Below are 11,075 nucleotides of genomic sequence, written 5' to 3' on the forward strand. Positions count from 1 at the left end.
ACAGCCCACAGAGGATGTATTAGGAGAGCATGAGACAGCCCACAGAGGATGTATTAGGAGAGCATGAGACAGCCCACAGAGGATGTATTAGGAGAGCATGAGACAGCCCACAGAGGATGTATTAGGAGAGCATGAGACAGCCCACAGAGGATGTATTAGGAGAGCATGAGACAGCCCACAGAGGATGTATTAGGAGAGCATGAGACAGCCCACAGAGGATGTATGTATTAGGAGAGCATGAGACAGCCCACAGAGGATGTATTAGGAGAGCATGAGACAGCCCACAGAGAATGTATTAGGAGAGCATGAGACAGCCCACACCAGGCTTATTCCCTGCATACTTCACTACTTTTCACCTGGGCCCAGAGAGTGCTTGTCTAAACTAGTGCACTAGCCTGTACAGGGGACAGGGCACCATTTGGGAGGCATCCCTAGACTGAGACATTCAGCTGTAATAACACTGCCTGAGGGAGGCATCCCTAGACTGAGACATTCAGCTGTAATAACACTGCCTGAGGGAGGCATCCCTAGACTGAGACATTCAGCTGTAATAACACTGCCTGAGGGAGGCATCCCTAGACTGAGACATTCAGCTGTAATAACACTGCCTGAGGGAGGCATCCCTAGACTGAGACATTCAGCTGTAATAACACTGCCTGAGGGAGGCATCCCTAGACTGAGAGACATTCAGCTGTAATAACACTGCCTGAGGGAGGCATCCCTAGACTGAGACATTCAGCTGTAATAACACTGCCTGAGGGAGGCCAGCCGGGTATTAGGCTCTGACACACACACACACACACACACACACACACACACACACACACACACACACACACACACATATATATATAATTGTTTTGAATTGTTTTGTGTGTGTGTGTGTGTGTGTGTGTCAGGTCTAGTATAAGTGACTAAGAGAAACAACTTAATAGAAGATGCTGGAAGTGGTCTGTCAGAAACTGGACTCCAGCCCAGACCACTGAAAGTCTTCAATAAACTGTTCTTTACTGTGCAGATCATTTGTCTGTTGTTGGAGCCAATCCCAGCTACCCTGATCTTTGGTATTGTGTTTGCTGCTAATCCCTCTCATGTTTCAGTAAACAACAGCAAGAACCACCATCCACAATAAACCCATTGGGGAGTCTTGCACAGTCATGCCACAACAGCAGCTTGTCATTTGTGGACCGTAGGAACGCACTTCGTCGGCATCGTAGTCTCGGGAGACCAATCAGAGAAATTCCCACACTGAAATATTCCAACAATTAAAGTCTAACCTGCTCCCTCATTAGCTGAGAGGAATAGAAAGGATATATGCACCAAATGGCACCCTATTCCCTATTTAGTGCACTACTTTGGCCCATAGGGTTCTGGTCTAAAGTACTGCACCATCGGGAATAGGCTGTCATTTGGGACAAAGACAGGGTCTTAGTATTTATTTTTTGGGAGGGGTACTTTTTACCCCTTTTTCTCCCCAATTTCGGTAGTTACAGTCTTGTCCCATCGCTGCAACTCCCGAACAGATTCGGGAGAGTTGGCGACCGAAGTCAGTGTGCAGGTGCCCGGCTGCCACAAGGGATGAGGCGCCTGGGACGAGGACATCCCAGCCAGCCAAACCCTCCCTTAACCGGAACGACGCTGGGCCAATTGTGTGCCGCCTCATGAGTCTCCCGGTCACGGCCGACTGCAACACAGCCCGGGATGGAACCTGGATCTGTAGTGACCCCTCCGGTGCCTTAAACCGCTGCGCCACTCGGGAGGCTCAGACAGGGTCTTTGTCCTGTTACTGTATAATCCCACTGATGCCAGTGTGTGACACCCCTGAGAGACGGCCTGTTCTGTCATCACAGGACTCATCTGGAGCTCATTGCCTTCACACCCGCTGCAAGAAAAGCCCATGAGGATTATGATTACGTTGAGATAATGTTTCTCCAAAAGCAGAAGGCTTAGGGCTGAGCGATAAGGGCTAAAAATCATTTAAAAAATGTATGGCCGATTCCTGATATATATCTCGATGTTTTAAACGTTGTCTATAGATAAGCCTTGTTGCACAATTAAAGGTCAATACATTGCATTTCAAACAGTCAGCAATAATCTAATGAATTCAGATCACTGATCTGTCGATGAAAATGACATTTTATGTACCCGAGCCATTAACAACTCTCATCCACAAATAATGACTCACTTATTGTAGCAAGCTGCACAGTGCACACAGCAGGAGGAGGGGATGGTGTCTGTGGAGTGGGAAGGTGCACAGTGCACACAGCAGGAGGAGGGAATGGTGTCTGTGGAGTGGGAAGGTGCACAGTGCACACAGCAGGAGGAGGGGATGGTGTCTGTGGAGTGGGAAGGTGCACAGTGCACACAGCAGGAGGAGGGGATGGTGTCTGTGGAGTGAGAAGCTGTACAGTGCACACAGCAGGAGGAGGGAATGGTGTCTGTGGAGTGGGAAGGTGCACAGTGCACACAGCAGGAGGAGGGGGTGGTGTCTGTGGAGTGGGAAGGTGAACAGTGCACACAGCAGGAGGAGGGGATGGTGTCTGTGGAGTGGGAAGGTGCACAGTGCACACAGCAGGAGGAGGGGATGGTGTCTGTGGAGTGGGAAGGTGCACAGTGCACACAGCAGGAGGAGGGGATGGTGTCTGTGGAGTGGGAAGGTGCACAGTGCACACAGCAGGAGGAGGGGATGGTGTCTGTGGAGTGGGAAGCTGCACAGTGCACACAGCAGGAGGAGGGGATGGTGTCTGGAGTGGGAAGCTGTACAGTGCACACAGCAGGAGGAGGGGTTGGTGTCTATGGAGTGGGAAGGTGCACAGTGCACACAGCAGGAGGAGGGGTTGGTGTCTGTGGAGTGGGAAGGTGCACAGTGCACACAGCAGGAGGAGGAGGGGATGGTGTCTGTGGAGTGGGAAGGTGCACAGTGCACACAGCAGGAGGAGGGGATGGTGTCTATGGAGTGGGAAGGTGCACAGTGCACACAGCAGGAGGAGGAGGGGATGGTGTATGTGGAGTGGGAAGGTGAACAGTGCACACAGCAGGAGGAGGGGTTGGTGTCTGTGGAGTGGGAAGGTGCACAGTGCACACAGCAGGAGGAGGGGATGGTGTCTGTGGAGTGGGAAGGTGCACAGTGCACACAGCAGGAGGAGGGGATGGTGTCTGTGGAGTGGGAAGGTGCACAGTGCACACAGCAGGAGGAGGGGATGGTGTCTGTGGAGTGGGAAGGTGCACAGTGCACACAGCAGGAGGAGGGGATGGTGTCTGTGGAGTGGGAAGGTGCACAGTGCACACAGCAGGAGGAGGGGTTGGTGTCTGTGGAGTGGGAAGGTGCACAGTGCACACAGCAGGAGGAGGAGGGGATGGTGTCTGTGGAGTGGGAAGGTGCACAGTGCACACAGCAGGAGGAGGGGATGGTGTCTATGGAGTGGGAAGGTGCACAGTGCACACAGCAGGAGGAGGGGGGGTTGGTGTCTGTGGAGTGGGAAGGTGCACAGTGCACACAGCAGGAGGAGGGGTTGGTGTCTGTGGAGTGGGAAGGTGAACAGTGCACACAGCATGAGGAGGGGATGGTGTCTGTGGAGTGGGAAGGTGCACAGTGCACACAGCAGGAGGAGGGGTTGGTGTCTGTGGAGTGGGAAGGTGCACAGTGCACACAGCAGGAGGAGGGGATGGTGTCTGTGGAGTGGGAAGGTGCACAGTGCACACAGCAGGAGGAGGGGATGGTGTCTGTGGAGTGGGAAGGTGCACAGTGCACACAGCAGGAGGAGGGGTTGGTGTCTGTGGAGTGGGAAGGTGCACAGTGCACACAGCAGGAGGAGGAGGGGATGGTGTCTGTGGAGTGGGAAGGTGCACAGTGCACACAGCAGGAGGAGGGGATGGTGTCTATGGAGTGGGAAGGTGCACAGTGCACACAGCAGGAGGAGGGGGGGTTGGTGTCTGTGGAGTGGGAAGGTGCACAGTGCACACAGCAGGAGGAGGGGTTGGTGTCTGTGGAGTGGGAAGGTGAACAGTGCACACAGCATGAGGAGGGGATGGTGTCTGTGGAGTGGGAAGGTGCACAGTGCACACAGCAGGAGGAGGGGTTGGTGTCTGTGGAGTGGGAAGGTGCACAGTGCACACAGCAGGAGGAGGGGATGGTGTCTGTGGAGTGGGAAGGTGCACAGTGCACACAGCAGGAGGAGGGGATGGTGTCTGTGGAGTGGGAAGGTGCACAGTGCACACAGCAGGAGGAGGGGATGGTGTCTGTGGAGTGGGAAGGTGCACAGTGCACACAGCAGGAGGAGGGGATGGTGTCTGGAGTGGGAAGGTGCATAGTGCACACAGCAGGAGGAGGGGATGGTGTCTGTGGAGTGGGAAGGTGCACAGTGCACACAGCAGGAGGAGGGGATGGTGTCTGTGGAGTGGGAAGGTGCACAGTGCACACAGCAGGAGGAGGAGGGGATGGTGTCTGTGGAGTGGGAAGGTGCACAGTGCACACAGCAGGAGGAGGGGATGGTGTCTATGGAGTGGGAAGGTGCACAGTGCACACAGCAGGAGGAGGAGGGGATGGTGTATGTGGAGTGGGAAGGTGAACAGTGCACACAGCAGGAGGAGGGGTTGGTGTCTGTGGAGTGGGAAGGTGCACAGTGCACACAGCAGGAGGAGGGGATGGTGTCTGTGGAGTGGGAAGGTGCACAGTGCACACAGCAGGAGGAGGGGATGGTGTCTGTGGAGTGGGAAGGTGCACAGTGCACACAGCAGGAGGAGGGGATGGTGTCTGTGGAGTGGGAAGGTGCACAGTGCACACAGCAGGAGGAGGGGATGGTGTCTGTGGAGTGGGAAGGTGCACAGTGCACACAGCAGGAGGAGGGGTTGGTGTCTGTGGAGTGGGAAGGTGCACAGTGCACACAGCAGGAGGAGGAGGGGATGGTGTCTGTGGAGTGGGAAGGTGCACAGTGCACACAGCAGGAGGAGGGGATGGTGTCTATGGAGTGGGAAGGTGCACAGTGCACACAGCAGGAGGAGGGGGGGTTGGTGTCTGTGGAGTGGGAAGGTGCACAGTGCACACAGCAGGAGGAGGGGTTGGTGTCTGTGGAGTGGGAAGGTGAACAGTGCACACAGCAGGAGGAGGGGATGGTGTCTGTGGAGTGGGAAGGTGCACAGTGCACACAGCAGGAGGAGGGGATGGTGTCTGTGGAGTGGGAAGGTGCACAGTGCACACAGCAGGAGGAGGGGATGGTGTCTGTGGAGTGGGAAGGTGCACAGTGCACACAGCAGGAGGAGGGGATGGTGTCTGTGGAGTGGGAAGGTGCACAGTGCACACAGCAGGAGGAGGGGTTGGTGTCTGTGGAGTGGGAAGGTGCACAGTGCACACAGCAGGAGGAGGAGGGGATGGTGTCTGTGGAGTGGGAAGGTGCACAGTGCACACAGCAGGAGGAGGGGATGGTGTCTATGGAGTGGGAAGGTGCACAGTGCACACAGCAGGAGGAGGGGGGGTTGGTGTCTGTGGAGTGGGAAGGTGCACAGTGCACACAGCAGGAGGAGGGGTTGGTGTCTGTGGAGTGGGAAGGTGAACAGTGCACACAGCATGAGGAGGGGATGGTGTCTGTGGAGTGGGAAGGTGCACAGTGCACACAGCAGGAGGAGGGGTTGGTGTCTGTGGAGTGGGAAGGTGCACAGTGCACACAGCAGGAGGAGGGGATGGTGTCTGTGGAGTGGGAAGGTGCACAGTGCACACAGCAGGAGGAGGGGATGGTGTCTGTGGAGTGGGAAGGTGCACAGTGCACACAGCAGGAGGAGGGGATGGTGTCTGTGGAGTGGGAAGGTGCACAGTGCACACAGCAGGAGGAGGGGATGGTGTCTGTGGAGTGGGAAGGTGCATAGTGCACACAGCAGGAGGAGGGGATGGTGTCTGTGGAGTGGGAAGGTGCACAGTGCACACAGCAGGAGGAGGGGATGGTGTCTGTGGGTGGGAAGGTGCACAGTGCACACAGCAGGAGGAGGGGATGGTGTATGTGGAGTGGGAAGGTGCACAGTGCACACAGCAGGAGGAGGGGATGGTGTCTGTGGAGTGGGAAGGTGCACAGTGCACACAGCAGGAGGAGGGGATGGTGTCTGTGGAGTGGGAATGTGCATAGTGCACACAGCAGGAGGAGGGGATGGTGTCTGTGGAGTGGGAAGGTGCACAGTGCACACAGCAGGAGGAGGGGATGGTGTCTGTGGAGTGGGAAGGTGCACAGTGCATACAGCAGGAGGAGGGGATGGTGTCGGTGGAGTGGGAAGGTGCACAGTGCACACAGCAGGAGGAGGGGGGCTTGGTGTCTGTGGAGTGGGAAGGTGAACAGTGCACACAGCAGGAGGAGGAGGGGATGGTGTCTGTGGAGTGGGAAGGTGCACAGTGCACACAGCAGGAGGAGGGGATGGTGTCTGTGGAGTGGGAAGGTGCACAGTGCACACAGCAGGAGGAGGGGATGGTGTCTGTGGAGTGGGAAGGTGCACAGTGCACACAGCAGGAGGAGGGCGGGGGTTGGTGTCTGTGGAGTGGGAAGGTGCACAGTGCACACAGCAGGAGGAGGGGTTGGTGTCTGTGGAGTGGGAAGGTGAACAGTGCACACAGCAGGAGGAGGGGGGGTTGGTGTCTGTGGAGTGGGAAGGTGCACAGTGCACACAGCAGGAGGGGTTGGTGTCTGTGGAGTGGGAAGGTGAACAGTGCACACAGCAGGAGGAGGGGGGGTTGGTGTCTGTGGAGTGGGAAGGTGCACAGTGCACACAGCAGGAGGAGGAGGGGGTGGTGTCTGTGGAGTGGGAAGCTGCACAGTGCACACAGCAGGAGGAGGGGATGGTGTCTGTGGAGTGGGAAGGTGAACAGTGCACACAGCAGGAGGAGGGGGGGTTGGTGTCTGTGGAGTGGGAAGGTGCACAGTGCACACAGCAGGAGGAGGAGGGGGTGGTGTCTGTGGAGTGGGAAGCTGCACAGTGCACACAGCAGGAGGAGGGCGGGATGGTGTCTGTGGAGTGGGAAGGTGCACAGTGCACACAGCAGGAGGAGGGGTTGGTGTCTGTGGAGTGGGAAGGTTTTGTACCATCACTCATTCATATATCTTTATGTACATATTCTTTATCCCTTTACACTTGTGTGTATAAGGTAGTTGTTTTGGAATTGTTAGGTTAGATTACTCGTTGGTTATTACTGCATTGTCGGAACTAGAAGCACAAGCATTTCGCTACACTCGCATTAACATCTGCTAACCATGTGTAGGTGACAATTATTTTTGCTTTGATTTGATTTGGAGTCAAGACCAAAAAGACAGAATGCTCAAAAACACAACGACAACCTTAATTCTGAGAACATTGCCCTAAAACAAACATTGGATATTGAGATTCTTCTGAAGGGTTTTAAGGGAGGAAGTTGTTCAGGGCCAAACTCAGCCTGTAATCTCATTAGTATTGAACCAATCAACCGCTTGCTTGTCCCTGATATGTCTGATTATGAGCACACTGTCTGAGAGACTCAGAGGGAGGGAGGGACACTCCCTGTTTATGGGTGACTTGCAACACCTGGGGCTCTTACAGAGAACAAGCAGCAGGTTCACAAGGACAGACTCAACACCAGTGAGAGCCAACCATCATCACAACCATCACTCACACATGTCCACATTGTAACAGAGCCTGAAGATCTCAGCTCAGCCTCTACAGCCTTCTGAAGACCCAACCATCATCACAACCATCACTCACACATGTTCACATTGTAACAGAGCCTGAAGATCTCAGCTCAGCCTCTACAGCCTTCTGAAGACCCAACCATCATCACAACCATCACTCACACATGTCCACATTGTAACAGAGCCTGAGGATCTCAGCTCAGCCTCTACAGCCTTCTGAAGACCCAACCATAGAAGTCCCCATGGAGGACAATCATACTGGAGGACAATCATACGGGAGGACAATCATACTGGAGGACAATCATACTGGAGGACAATCATACTGGAGGACAATCATACTGGAGGACAATCATACTGGAGGACAATCATACTGGAGGACAATCATACTGGAGGACAATCATACTGGACTTGAGTGATCGTCGATGATGATACAACATGCGTTTGTGTATTTTGTGTTTATGAACCAGCATGTGTATAACTGTGGGGATAGCTATGTTCTACTCTGTGGGTATAGCTGTGGGTATAGCTGTGGGTATAGCTATGTTCTACTCTGTGGGTATAGCTGTGGGTATAGCTGTGGGGATAGCTGTGTTCTACTCTGTGGGGATAGCTATGTTCTACTCTGTGGGTATAGCTGTGGGTATAGCTGTGGGGATAGCTATGTTCTACTCTGTGGGGATAGCTATGTTCTACTCTGTGGGTATAGCTGTGGGGATAGCTGTGGGGATAGCTATGTTCTACTCTGTGGGTATAGCTGTGGGGATAACTGTGGGGATAGCTGTGGGGATAGCTATGGGGATAGCTATGTTCTACTCTGTGGGTATAGCTGTGGGGATAGCTGTGGGGATAGCTATGTTCTACTCTGTGGGTATAGCTGTGGGGATAACTGTGGGGATAGCTGTGTTCTACTCTGTGGGGATAGCTATGTTCTACTCTGTGGGTATAGCTGTGGGGATAGCTGTGGGGATAGCTATGTTCTACTCTGTGGGTATAGCTGTGGGTATAGCTGTGGGTATAGCTATGTTCTACTCTGTGGGTATAGCTGTGGGGATAGCTGTGGGGATAGCTATGTTCTACTCTGTGGGTATAGCTGTGGGTATAGCTGTGGGTATAGCTGTGGGGATAGCTATGTTCTACTCTGTGGGTATAACTGTGGGGATAGCTATGTTCTACTCTGTGGGTATAGCTATGGGTATAGCTGTGGGGATAGCTATGTTCTACTCTGTGGGTATAGCTGTGGGTATAGCTGTGGGGATAGCTATGTTCTACTCTGTGGGTATAGCTGTGGGTATAACTGTGGGGATAGCTATGTTCTACTCTGTGGGTATAGCTGTGGGGATAGCTATGTTCTACTCTGTGGGTATAGCTATGGGTATAGCTGTGGGGATAGCTATGTTCTACTCTGTGGGTATAGCTGTGGGTATAGCTGTGGGGATAGCTGTGGGGATAGCTATGTTCTACTCTGTGGGTATAGCTGTGGGTATAGCTGTGGGGATAGCTGTGGGGATAGCTGTGGGGATAGCTATGTTCTACTCTGTGGGTATAGCTGTGGGTATAGCTGTGGGTATAGCTGTGGGGATAGCTGTGGGGATAGCTGTGGGGATAGCTGTGTTCTACTCTGTGGGTATAGCTGTGGGTATAGCTGTGGGTATAGCTGTGTTCTACGCTGTGGGTATAGCTGTGGGTATAGCTGTGTTCTACGCTGTGGGGATAGCTGTGGGGATAGCTATGTTCTACTCTGTGGGTATAGCTGTGGGTATAGCTGTGGGGATAGCTGTGTTCTACGCTGTGGGTATAGCTGTGGGTATAGCTGTGGGGATAGCTGTGTTCTACGCTGTGGGTATAGCTGTGGGTATAGCTGTGTTCTACGCTGTGGGTATAGCTGTGTTCTACGCTGTGGGGATAGCTGTGTTCTACACTGTGGGTATAGCTGTGTTCTACGCTGTGGGGATAGCTGTGGGTATAACTGTGGGTATAGCGGTGTTCTACGCTGTGGGTATAGCTGTGGGGATAGCAGTGTTCTACACTGTGGGGATAGCTGTGGGGATAGCTGTGTTCTACGCTGTGGGTATAGCTGTGGGGATAGCTGTGTTCTACGCTGTGGGTATAACTGTAGGTATAGATGTGGGTATAGCGGTGTTCTACGCTGTGGGTATAGCTGTGGGTATAGCTGTGGGTATAGCTGTGTTCTACGCTGTGGGTATATCTGTGTGTACGTGGACATGGTGTGTAGTGTGTATGTGGACATGGTGTGTAGTGTGTATGTGGACATGGTGTGTAGTGTGTATGTGGACATGGTGAGTAGTGTGTATGTGGACATGGTGTGTAGTGTGTACGTGGACATGGTGTGTAGTGTGTATGTGGACATGGTGTGTAGTGTGTATGTGGACATGGTGAGTAGTGTGTATGTGGACACGGTGTGTAGTGTGTATGTGGACACGGTGTGTAGTGTGTATGTGGACACGGTGTGTAGTGTGTATGTGGACATGGTGTGTAGTGTGTATGTGGACACGGTGTGTAGTGTGTAAGTGGACATGGTGTGTGGACACGGTGTGTAGTGTGTAAGTGGACATGGTGTGTAGTGTGTATGTGGACTCGGTGTGTAGTGTGTATGTGGACACGGTGTGTAGTGTGTAAGTGGACATGGTGTGTGGACACGGTGTGTAGTGTGTATGTGGACACGGTGTGTAGTGTGTAAGTGGACATGGTGTGTGGACACGGTGCGTAGTGTGTATGTGGACACGGTGTGTAGTGTGTATGTGGACATGGTGTGTAGTGTGTATGTGGACACGGTGTGTAGTGTGTAAGTGGACATGGTGTGTAGTGTGTATGTGGACATGGTGTGTAGTGTGTAAGTGGACATGGTGTGTAGTGTGTAAGTGGACATGGTGTGTAGTGTGTATGTGGACATGGTGTGTAGTGTGTATGTGGACATGGTGTGTAGTGTGTATGTGGACATGGTGTATGTGGATACGGTGTGTAGTGTGTATGTGGACACGGTGTGTAGTGTGTATGTGGACATGGTGTGTATGTGGACATGGTGTGTATTGTGTATGTGGACATGGTGTGTAGTGTGTATGTGAACATGGTGTGTAGTGTGTATGTGGACATGGTGTGTAGTGTGTATGTGGACACAGTGTGTAGTGTGTATGTGGACATGGTGTGTAGTGTGTACGTGGACATGGTGTGTGTGTGAAAGGACTAGACAGGTTTGATCTTCTCCAGGTTTTCGTCTTCATCATTCGTTCACCTCTTCATATTCCTCTCTCTGCTGTTGGCATTCCCACGAGGCATGAAAGTGAGAGGCTAAGCGACCTTTAATGTCCGGCACAAGTGCCTGAAACCGTGACTCAGTGTGGGACTGCCAAGGCCGGTGGCAGGCTAGGAACATGAGCACCGTAGGACATCACTAAGAAACAGAACCCTGACCTGAACACA

The 11,075-nt window shown here is 53.2% G+C and overlaps 1 protein-coding gene across 2 annotated transcripts in view; it reads right to left on the reverse strand.

The window, feature by feature from the left end:
- Positions 1–11,075, reverse strand: part of LOC110500965 (oxysterol-binding protein-related protein 8) — a 151,590-nt gene that overhangs the window by 112,366 nt on the left and 28,149 nt on the right. The gene's annotated exons all lie outside the window — the stretch shown is intronic.

Source organism: Oncorhynchus mykiss, chromosome 15 (assembly GCF_013265735.2).
Source record: "Oncorhynchus mykiss isolate Arlee chromosome 15, USDA_OmykA_1.1, whole genome shotgun sequence".
In the NCBI taxonomy this organism is placed as follows: domain Eukaryota; kingdom Metazoa; phylum Chordata; class Actinopteri; order Salmoniformes; family Salmonidae; genus Oncorhynchus; species Oncorhynchus mykiss.